We start from the raw sequence: 9,982 nt of genomic DNA on the forward strand, positions 1-9,982 counted from the left end.
AATTATTCTTTTAACCTAGCAGATTGTCACAAGCACCAACACCGGGCAACCGGACACACGGAGTGGGAAACAGTGGCAGACATTTTGTTGAGCAATTAAAAACAATTATAATGATGCTCAAAGGAGTCATTTTATAAAACAAAGAATTAAAGCCAGTATTGTTGAGAAAATATGAAATATGTCAGTTATATTTGATTGTCATACGATGTTGCATAGTTTTGTATAAACCTCGGCTCACATTACACACTTTCCTAAGTACTTACAATAGGCAAGAGTACATTTGGAATACAGGAAGTGAACAAATGCATTGCAACTCATGTGAAACGGATGAGGAGTAGGATTAAATAAGCTTTAATTCTTCCTACTCCTTCCTAGACGTTATCATGGTAATTATGTATAGTAATATTAAATGTGTATTAATACTACGAGTTCATCCATGGGCATGTACATATATGGCCTATGTACAGTATCACCACATTTGAGGGAGATATATTAAAGATATATTATGTTCTTTTAAACAGTATCAGAGCGCTAGACAGACTTTTTTTTATTCAACATCAACAAAATACATTTTTACAAAATATTTTCACACGTCCTACCTCATATTTTCCAGTGCTTACACTAGGGCGTGACACTAAGTTATTCATTTTCATGCTATACACTCACGCCACAGTGACTGTAAAATGCTCATTCAGCAGCACACAGTTGCGGGAACCTTTTTTTTTTATTTTTATTTACTCTTCAACACTTCACACACCAAATAGCTACAGCCGACGACTGCCTTTTGAATCGACAGTTTTTTTCCCCTAACCACACACACACACACACACACACAGCCATATTTCATGGATGCTCCTGAGTGATTGCTTCCTTTAGCATTAATTATATCACCATGCCGTAAATACATAAACAGCAGACATAAATCTTATAGACTAGACACTCTGAAAAGGATAGCCGCTCTTGAATCCAAATAAAAAGCGCATCCTACTCATACTCTAAAACATACATTGGAGAAGAAATATTACAGCGATCTGGCTGCTGCATCCACACACACACACACACACACACACACACAGACCAAGGCTAATAATGTTATCAGCTCAGATCACCAGCTCAGCAGATCTCAAACTGCGTGTCAACCCACGATAACTCACCACACACACACACACACACACACACAGAGGTGTTGTGTGGCCCTTGTCAATAGGACATTGAGGGGTTTGCCACTAATGACCAGTGTAGAGATAAGAGAGGAGAGGTTAATGTGTTGCTGTGGGTGATCAAGATAAAAACGATCCCTTCAAGCTTGCAGACAATGACACAGCCAGGGACGAGCGAGCGAGTGAGGAAGAGAGAATGTGGAAAAGCACAGGTGAGACTAAAAAAAAAAAAAAAAGAAGAAAAATACACACATAAAAAAGCCTTGCAGAAACATAATGCACTATATCTATGAAAATGTTCATCACACTGCATAAAGTGGAAGGAAAAGAACTTAACAGTTATAAGTTATATCACGTCCCTGCATGCTAAACAAAAGCACCGAGCTTGTTGTTGTGACTAGACCACCCACAACATTAGGTACACCTGCACGAGTTACTTCAACTCAAAATTTCTGCCTTCACAATAATGATATTTGTGATTGTGCTTTGTGTAGAATTGTACTACAGCACACAGAGAGATGATTTCTAATAACTACTGAGGACATACACAATTAATAGTTTAATCAATTATACTGTGTTGATGAATTGGGTCTTAAAGCAAATGAGGAGTGCATCACTTCCATGCAACCACCAGAGGCGCTGTTGATGTGCAATTTGACCGCAGCCTCACACTGAATCCGTTATGGCTCCGGTCCTGATCCAGAGAGTGCTACGGCATCGGAAAGAAGAGTTCCTGCTGCACCGCACAGAGCTGGTGTGAGCCTAAAACAGGGATTTCAAATCTTGCACAATGCTTCCGCAAAAGACCCGCGACAGATTCAGTGTGAAGAACTACATGTATGATTCGTCTACAGGCAAAGACATGCTTTCCGGACCTTCCAGGATCATGCCAATTCACGCAAATCCAACAAATTCTGTGAATTATGTAACTGTGTTCAATCCCTGGAACTGTCCTCCATATTTTGGCCGGTCAAATCTATCCTTGAGCCATGCTCAGACACAAACGTCAACTGTGTAACCAATCAAATGATTCCCTACATCGCCACCCTTGAAACTTGCTTGACTAACACTGTAAAAAGCACTCGGCTTGCTAATGACTTGGTCTTTATGACTTATATCGAGACATCAAGTTACAAATTTTGTCAGTCATGGAGGCGACTAGAACAAAAATGATTCAAGGAAGAGAACGTCTGCAGCTCACAAATCAGTAACATCCAACTTTATCCGTCACTATAAAACTCACAAAGAAAGGTGTTTCCTTACAAGTCAGAAGCATTGCTTGGTATTTACAAGGGCCAAACAATACCAATTAAACCACTATGTTATTATAATATATAATAATATACAGTGTTCGCTCGTTTATTGCGGGGGATAGGTTCCTAAAAAAGCCCACAATAAGGGAAATCCGCGGACTTTATTGTTTAACAATTATTATACAAAGCTACAAAAGCACCGTACACTTTATACACATTTTCCTCACATTTCTATATTGTTTAAAATCTCAAAAAAGTTCAAACCGTCGTCGTCTCACTCCTATTTCACTCCACTGCCTTTTTTTCCGGCGTTGTTTTTGTATCCTCGTTAGAACATATTGCTGCATTACACCTCCCGTTGTAGTCTCTTCCTAAAACCGAAGATGAATTTATTCTGTAATGGTATTCTCCAGCTACGTAACTTCTACATTCCTTCAGCACGTCCAGAAGGTCAACATTTGTGGAATGGTTAGCATCCACCATTGCCCTTGGGTACACAATGTTTTGTCGACATTGTGGGAGAAACTTGAAAACATACAAAGACTGCAAGCTAGCAAGCTAGTGATCTACAGCCAATCACCATGCAGAAGACAATAGTTACAAATTGGTGTGAAGAAAAAAAAACATTATTCTATGGAAAAAAACACTGATCTTACTATTTATTTTAATGTACTAATTGTAATAATTTAATCATGTTAATATTAATCGCCAAAAAATATATTAACCTACACATTTTAAAACTGTAACTTCAAACAGGAAACAGCTAATATATATACAGTGAAGAAAATAAGTATTTGAACACCCTGCTATTTTGCTATTTCTCCCACTTAGAAATCATGGAGGGGTCTGAAATTTTCATCGTAGGTGCATGTCCACTGTGAGAGAGATAAACTAAAAAGAAAAATCCAGAAATCACAATGCATGATTTTTTAACAATTTATTTGTGTGATACAGCTGCTAATAAGTATTTGAACACCTGAGAAAATGAATGTTAATATTTGGTACAGTAGCCTTTGTTTGCTATTACAGAGGTCAAACGTTTCCTGTAGTTTTTCACCAGGTTTGCACACACTGCAGGAGGGATCTTGGCCCACTCCTCCACACAGATCTTCTCTAGATCAGTCAGGTTTCTGGGCTGTCGCTGAGAAACACGGAGTTTGAGCTCCCTCCAAAGATTTTCGATTGGGTTCAGGTCTGGAGACTGGCTGGGCCATGCTAGAACCTTGATATGCTTCTTACGGAGCCACTCCTTGGTTTTCCTGGCTGTGTGCTTCGGGTCGTTGTCGTGTTGGAAGACCCAGCCACGACCCATCTTCAATGCTCTGACAGAGGGAAGGAGGTTGTTCCCCAAAATCTCACAATACACGGCCCCAGTCATCCTCTCTTTAATGCAGTGCACTCGTCCTGTCCCATGTGCAGAAAAACACCCCCAAAGCATGATGCTACCACCCCCATGCTTCACAGTAGGGATGGTGTTCTTCGGATTGTACTCTTCATTCTTCTTCCTCCAAACACGCTTATTGGAATTATGACCAAAAAGTTCTATTTTGGTCTCATCTGACCATAAAACTTTCTCCCATGACTCCTCTGTATCATCCAAATGGTCATATGCAAACTTAAGACGGGCCTTGACATGTGCTGGTTTAAGCAGGGGAACCTTTCGTGCCATGCATGATTTCACATCATGACGTCTTAGTGTATTACCTACAGTAACCTTGGAAACGGTGGTCCCAGCTCTTTTCAGGTCATTGACCAAGTCCTGTCGTGTAGTTCTGGGCTGATTCCTCACCTTTCTTAGAATCATTGAGACCCCACGAGGTGATATCTTGCATGGGGCTCCACTCCGATTGAGATTGACCGTCATGTTTAGCTTCTTCCATTTTCTAATGATAGCTCCAACAGTGGACCTTTTTTCACCAAGCTGCTTGGTAATTGCTCCGTAGCCCTTTCCAGCCTTGTGGAGGTGTACAATTTTGTCTCTGGTGTCTTTGGACAGCTCTTTGGTCTTCGCCATGTTACAAGTTAAAGTCTTACTGATTGTATGGGGTGGACAGGTGTCTTTATGCAGCTAACGACCTCAAACAGGTGCATCTGATTCAGGATGATACATGGAGTGCAGGTGGACTTCTAATGGGCAGACTAACAGGTCTTTCAGGGTCAGAATTCTAGATGATACACAGGTGTTCAAATACTTATTAGCAGCTGTATCACACAAATAAATTGTTAAAAAATCATGCATTGTGATTTCTGGATTTTTCTTTTTAGTTTATCTCTCTCACAGTGGACATGCACCTACGATGAAAATTTCAGACCCCTCCATGATTTCTAAGTGGGAGAAATAGCAAAATAGCAGGGTGTTCAAATACTTATTTTCTTCACTGTATATATATATAACCACAATAATAAACATACTGTTAAATTAATACCAAAGCATAGCATCAATTGACAAACGCCAACTCCCCACTACGCCCCCCAAATGTCCCCCTCCCTTCTCATCCTCCATCTGTGTGGCCGGCCTGGGTCGTCTGACATTTGGACACTTGTCAATCATCTCTTTCAATAGCCCAAACGGCAGGAAAAATAGAGTCGGGGGGTCAGAAACTCGCCGTATCACCATGGCAACAGCTGCATTGAAGTTCATAGCCTGCTGGGACTGTAGCGCTAAGTGTGTGCATGTGTGTGTGAGAGAGAAACTCCATTTTAGTTTCTGGTTCAAGAGTGTGTGTGTATGTGTGTGTGTGTGTGTGTGCATGCCTCCTTGTGTGTCCAATTGTTCACCATCAGCCAGAGGCAAATACTCACCTCCCCACCTTGCAACCTCACATGCCGCTTTTAGCCTTTTTCTCCCAAATACTCCTCTTTCACATTTTTTTTATTATTTCTACCTTGCTCTTCCAAGCGGCAGGTCAGAGATCAAGGCCCCACAGGAAGTACAGCATCCCCCACCGGCACAAAATACGGACACTTAACCTTTCACCTTTTCCTCTTCCTTTGCCAGTGTGCTTCACCCTGATGGTTGACTGACTCGCCCTTGCAGCAGGAACAAGTCATTTTCATCGCATCCAGTTATTACTTGCAACCACTGTGCCACTGTTGGAGGAACGACTTTGGTGAGACAATATTTATATTATCTCTTGCTGCCATACGCTATCAAATACTATACAGAATATATAATAAAAATACCCAGATCTGTAAATATGGAAAAATTAACAAATAAATTACACAAATAATGAATAAATAAGTATATTAACCAGAGGTGTGGACTCAAGACTTGACAAATATAAAAGACTTGCAAGTCAACATTCATTCATTTTCTACCGCTTTTCCTCACGAGGGTCGCGGGGGTGCTGGAGCCTATCCCAGCTGTCTTTTGGGCGACCAATCACAGGGCACATATAGACAAACAACCATTCACACTCACATTCATACCTACGGACAATTTGGAGTCACCAATTAACCTAGCATGTTTTTGGAATGTGGGAGGAAACCGGAGTACCCGGAGAAAACCCACGCATGCACGGGGAGAACATGCAAACTCCGCACAGAGATGGCCGAGGGTGGAATTGAACCCTGGTCTCCTAGCTGTGAGGTCTGCGCGCTAACCACTCGACGCCGTGCCGCCCTTAGACATTAGTGACTCCGGGAAAATACTTCAGTTTTTCATTGAGTGTGTTGATTTCAAATGCGTCCCCATCAAAAGTATTCAACTAGTGTTATCGTTATGATCCATAATACATTTTCCCCACAGAATCTGCATCAGTGAATGTACCTACGAACATCCAATCAGGTTTAAGAACAAACAACATGACATGGATTCCATTTGTGTGAGCGCCAGATTGCTGTAGAGTGGCATTGATTGACACCGGGATGTGTCGACATGCTACTGAGGATGATTTCATTTCGATTTGCAAGTTACAAAGTCATTAACAAAAATAAAATCGCTGTGTGTAAAATCTGAAGGACAGGAATAACAGACAACTGTTACTTGTAACTGTTACAACTGTTAAGCGACAACTTCAAACTTTGGTCGAGACGTAACGTTGCACTGGGAGTTAATGTTTTGGGTAACTGTAGCTTAGCATCCATATAATAATAGTTGTGGCTACAAACACTGATATTAAGTTAGCTGGACAATAAGGATAATAACCTCAATAACCTCATAAGCCCTCGTTTATCGTGGTAAATTGGACCTGACCGTGATAAGTGAATTTCCGCAATGTAGTATTAATAAACTGAATACCACCTTTTGATCCAAAGCAAATACTGACTGGTTTTCTGACCCCTTCCTTACTGCCTCCAATACAGTTAAACTGCACATTTTGGAGTAGCCTTTTATTGTGGCCAACCTAGCATCTCAATATGCTATGCCCTTCACGTGGACATGAATCATAAATGATAAATGCTCACTAATACACATTTAGACAGATTTGTTAACAATATTTGAGAATGACAGGCCTTTTGTGTACATTTAGATCTTTGACTTTGAACATTATATTACAATTTGATATTAATGATAGTATATTTTGACTGGCAAAATTAATTTATTTAATGGATATACAGTATGCTATGAAGGCCATGGACTTATTCATTAACCTTTCATTTATTTTATGACCGATTTATGTAGTTCATTCATTCAGTCGCCTTTTTATTTACTATTTGTTCACGGTCTTAACTTACACAATGCCACAGCACTTTGAAAAGATCTATGAAAAGGAAACTTTCAATTAAATTCCACATTAATTGGTTACAGTATAAAAAGGTTCAATGTAGTTATTTCTACTTACATTGACAAGTTATTAATTCACGTGTATTAGGTTAATTAGTGACTCTAAATGGTCCATAGGTGTGAATGTGAGCGTGAATGCTTATTTGTGTTTGTGTACCCCGTCTATTACTCAGTCAGCCGGGATAGGCTCCAGCAGACCACCATAGAGAAGATGGATGGGGTTTCTTTAAAAGGTACAGTACTTTTCCTGAGGGTGGTGTTCCTCAAAAGTATTTTTACAGGTCGTCACTTTTCACCTCAAGGTCAGAGTGAAATGATGGCAAAAGGAAGCCATGTGTTAAAGTGAAATAAATGAACCTATAAGTTTGTTTTCAGTATTGCTGCTCATGCTATGTTGCCAGTCAGATTATTTTCCCCCATTAACACTCCAAGTTTGAGATGTTTCCTATTTCTTAGCAGTCTAAAAATTAGGACTAGTTGCTCCTTTGTGAGGTAGCGCCATATAGTAGTGGAACACACTGTGTCCAATAATGTGATTGTGAAGACAAAAAAAATAACAATAACTAACATTTCTAGCTTGTGTGCTGCTTTTGGCTATAACACACACACACTTGAACAAATATGTGAATTCATATTGGATGAAGGGAGCAACAACCAAGCCAGCAAATACAGCCACTGGTGGTCCGCAATAAATATGGAGGATAATTTGTTTCTCCCGTCAGGAAAATGGCTCCGATTGAGTCTGGAGGGACAATCCAGTGACCTGTTTAGCGAACACTTATCGCAGAGAGGCTCACCACAGCTATTCACGCGGCCTGTGCGGATCGCCTGCTGCACAAACAGCCCCAGACGCTGACAGCATGGGAGAAATCACTTTAATGACGGGCTTGAAAATTGCTAAAAAATAAAAAAAAATAAAAAGGCATCTGGGTGAGAAATAATGGCACAATATTTACACAGTTTATTTCAGACTGAAGCGTGTTTTATAGCTTGGGTTTGTAGGTTTTTTTATTTTTTTAAAGAAATCATAGTGTAAAACATTGAAATTTCTGCAACTTTTGAGTTAAATCAGCTTCTAATGTCCGTTTGATGTGGATTAACATGCTCCATTACCCACAATGCACCAAAGCTTCCAGAATCATTACACACACACATGTTCTTGCTCCCACAGATGGTCAAGGCCTGACTGGTGTAATTCTAGGGGATAATTCATGGGATAATCTCCAACCAGCAAAGCATTCGGAGCGCTGCCACCCAAGTTTGCCCACAGCCTGATTAGCGGGCGCTGCAGTGCCAGCCACTTGTAGTGACCAACACAGCCAGCAGCCACTTTGCAGCCTTGCAAAATAAACAAACAAGCAGAAGGAGAAATGTGGGCGGCATACATGCAACCCCCCCACCACCACCACCACCACCACCTCACCCCACCAATCACACTGATGCTTCACTAAAGGTTAAATACACACACATCCCAAACACGCTCAAATAAAGCTAAATGAGTTCGTAAATTATGTGTGATTGCCATCTTGTGGTCAGAATCAGTACCATACCAAACCAATAAATAACTTATGGCAATGTGACTATTATTCATTTATTTTCTACCGCTTATCCTCACAAGGGTATTTAATATTAACTTTAAATACTGTATTATTAAGAATGTTCTGTTTTATAGCAACCTTATTATTTCAAATATTGACATACTACATAAAAAGAATGATGTGAAACTCCAAAAACATGCTGGGTTAATTGGTGATTTCAAATTGTCCATAGGTATGAATGTGAGTGTGAATGGTTGTTTGTCTATATGTGCCCTGTGATTGGCTGGCGACCAGTCCAGGGTGTACCCCGCCTCTGGCGTAAAGTCAGCTGGGATAGGCTCCGGCATACCCCCGCGACCCATGTGGGGATTAAGGGGCATATAAAAAGAATGGAAGGGCTTGTTTCGTGCATTGATAAATGCTGACATCTAGTGGTCAAAGCTACACATGGCATTCATGGCGAAGTTTCTGGAGCAGAAAGCATATTATATACTAGATACACAGAATAACATTTTATTCCGTGACTTCATGTGTAGAAAGTATTTTTTAAATGCTATCACAATATCTATATATTTAGAAAGTGTCAAATTAAAAATATATATAAACTAAAATACAAATATCAAAATAAAAAAAATGTGGAATTGATGTAGTCATAATACATTAAAAAATCTAAATATGTCAACTGATTAAAATATTCTGTATGATAATAATATTTCAATTAAATTCACCTGCTATTATATTATAAACAGAATAAGAATAGATGAAATACCAAAAAATATTACATGTGGCTGGTTGCTATGTAAAATATTTTTTAAAGAATTAGTTAAATCAAATATACTAAATGTAAAAATGAATAAACGTACCATAAAAATACATAAAACCGTACAGATTTTTTTAAGTGCTATTTGATAACAATAAAAAAACAGAAACTTTAGTTTGTAGTCAGTTTTAATAAAATGTAATCCACACAAAAAGTTTTACTCAATTATTGACTTAAATTAATTGACACCAAGCTTTTAAATCAAACTTGTGCATGAACTTACAGTACACACACACACACACACACACACAGAAAGGTGTCATTCCTAGTTTACTCACCATGAGTTTGGCTTTCACTGAGTTTGAGTTAGGAGTTCTTCAACACATGCCCTGCAAGTGAAACAGTTTCACCAGAAAAGGTAGAAGAAGAAAAAAAAAATTCCAAGAGCATCCAGGGATGTACCTTCTGCACGTTTGGTAAGAATTCCAAAGAGTTTGTAGGGAAAGGAAGGTGTGTGTGTGTGGAGTGTGAAGCAGAATGAGCAA

At 39.5% G+C, this 9,982-nt stretch overlaps 1 protein-coding gene across 2 annotated transcripts in view; it reads right to left on the minus strand.

The window, feature by feature from the left end:
- sox1a (SRY-box transcription factor 1a) overlaps positions 1 to 9,982 on the minus strand; it is a 93,541-nt gene extending 83,559 nt beyond the window's left edge. For both annotated transcript variants that reach the window (XR_013629554.1, XM_078795141.1), the window contains exon 1: positions 9,776 to 9,982. The gene's annotated coding sequence lies outside the window, so the exon portion shown is untranslated. The remainder of the gene's footprint in view (positions 1 to 9,775) is intronic.

The sequence above is a fragment of the Doryrhamphus excisus genome, linkage group LG12, assembly GCF_037039965.1.
Source record: "Doryrhamphus excisus strain RoL-2023G ecotype Guam linkage group LG12, RoL_Dexc_Guam_v1.1, whole genome shotgun sequence".
NCBI classification, from domain to species: domain Eukaryota; kingdom Metazoa; phylum Chordata; class Actinopteri; order Syngnathiformes; family Syngnathidae; genus Doryrhamphus; species Doryrhamphus excisus.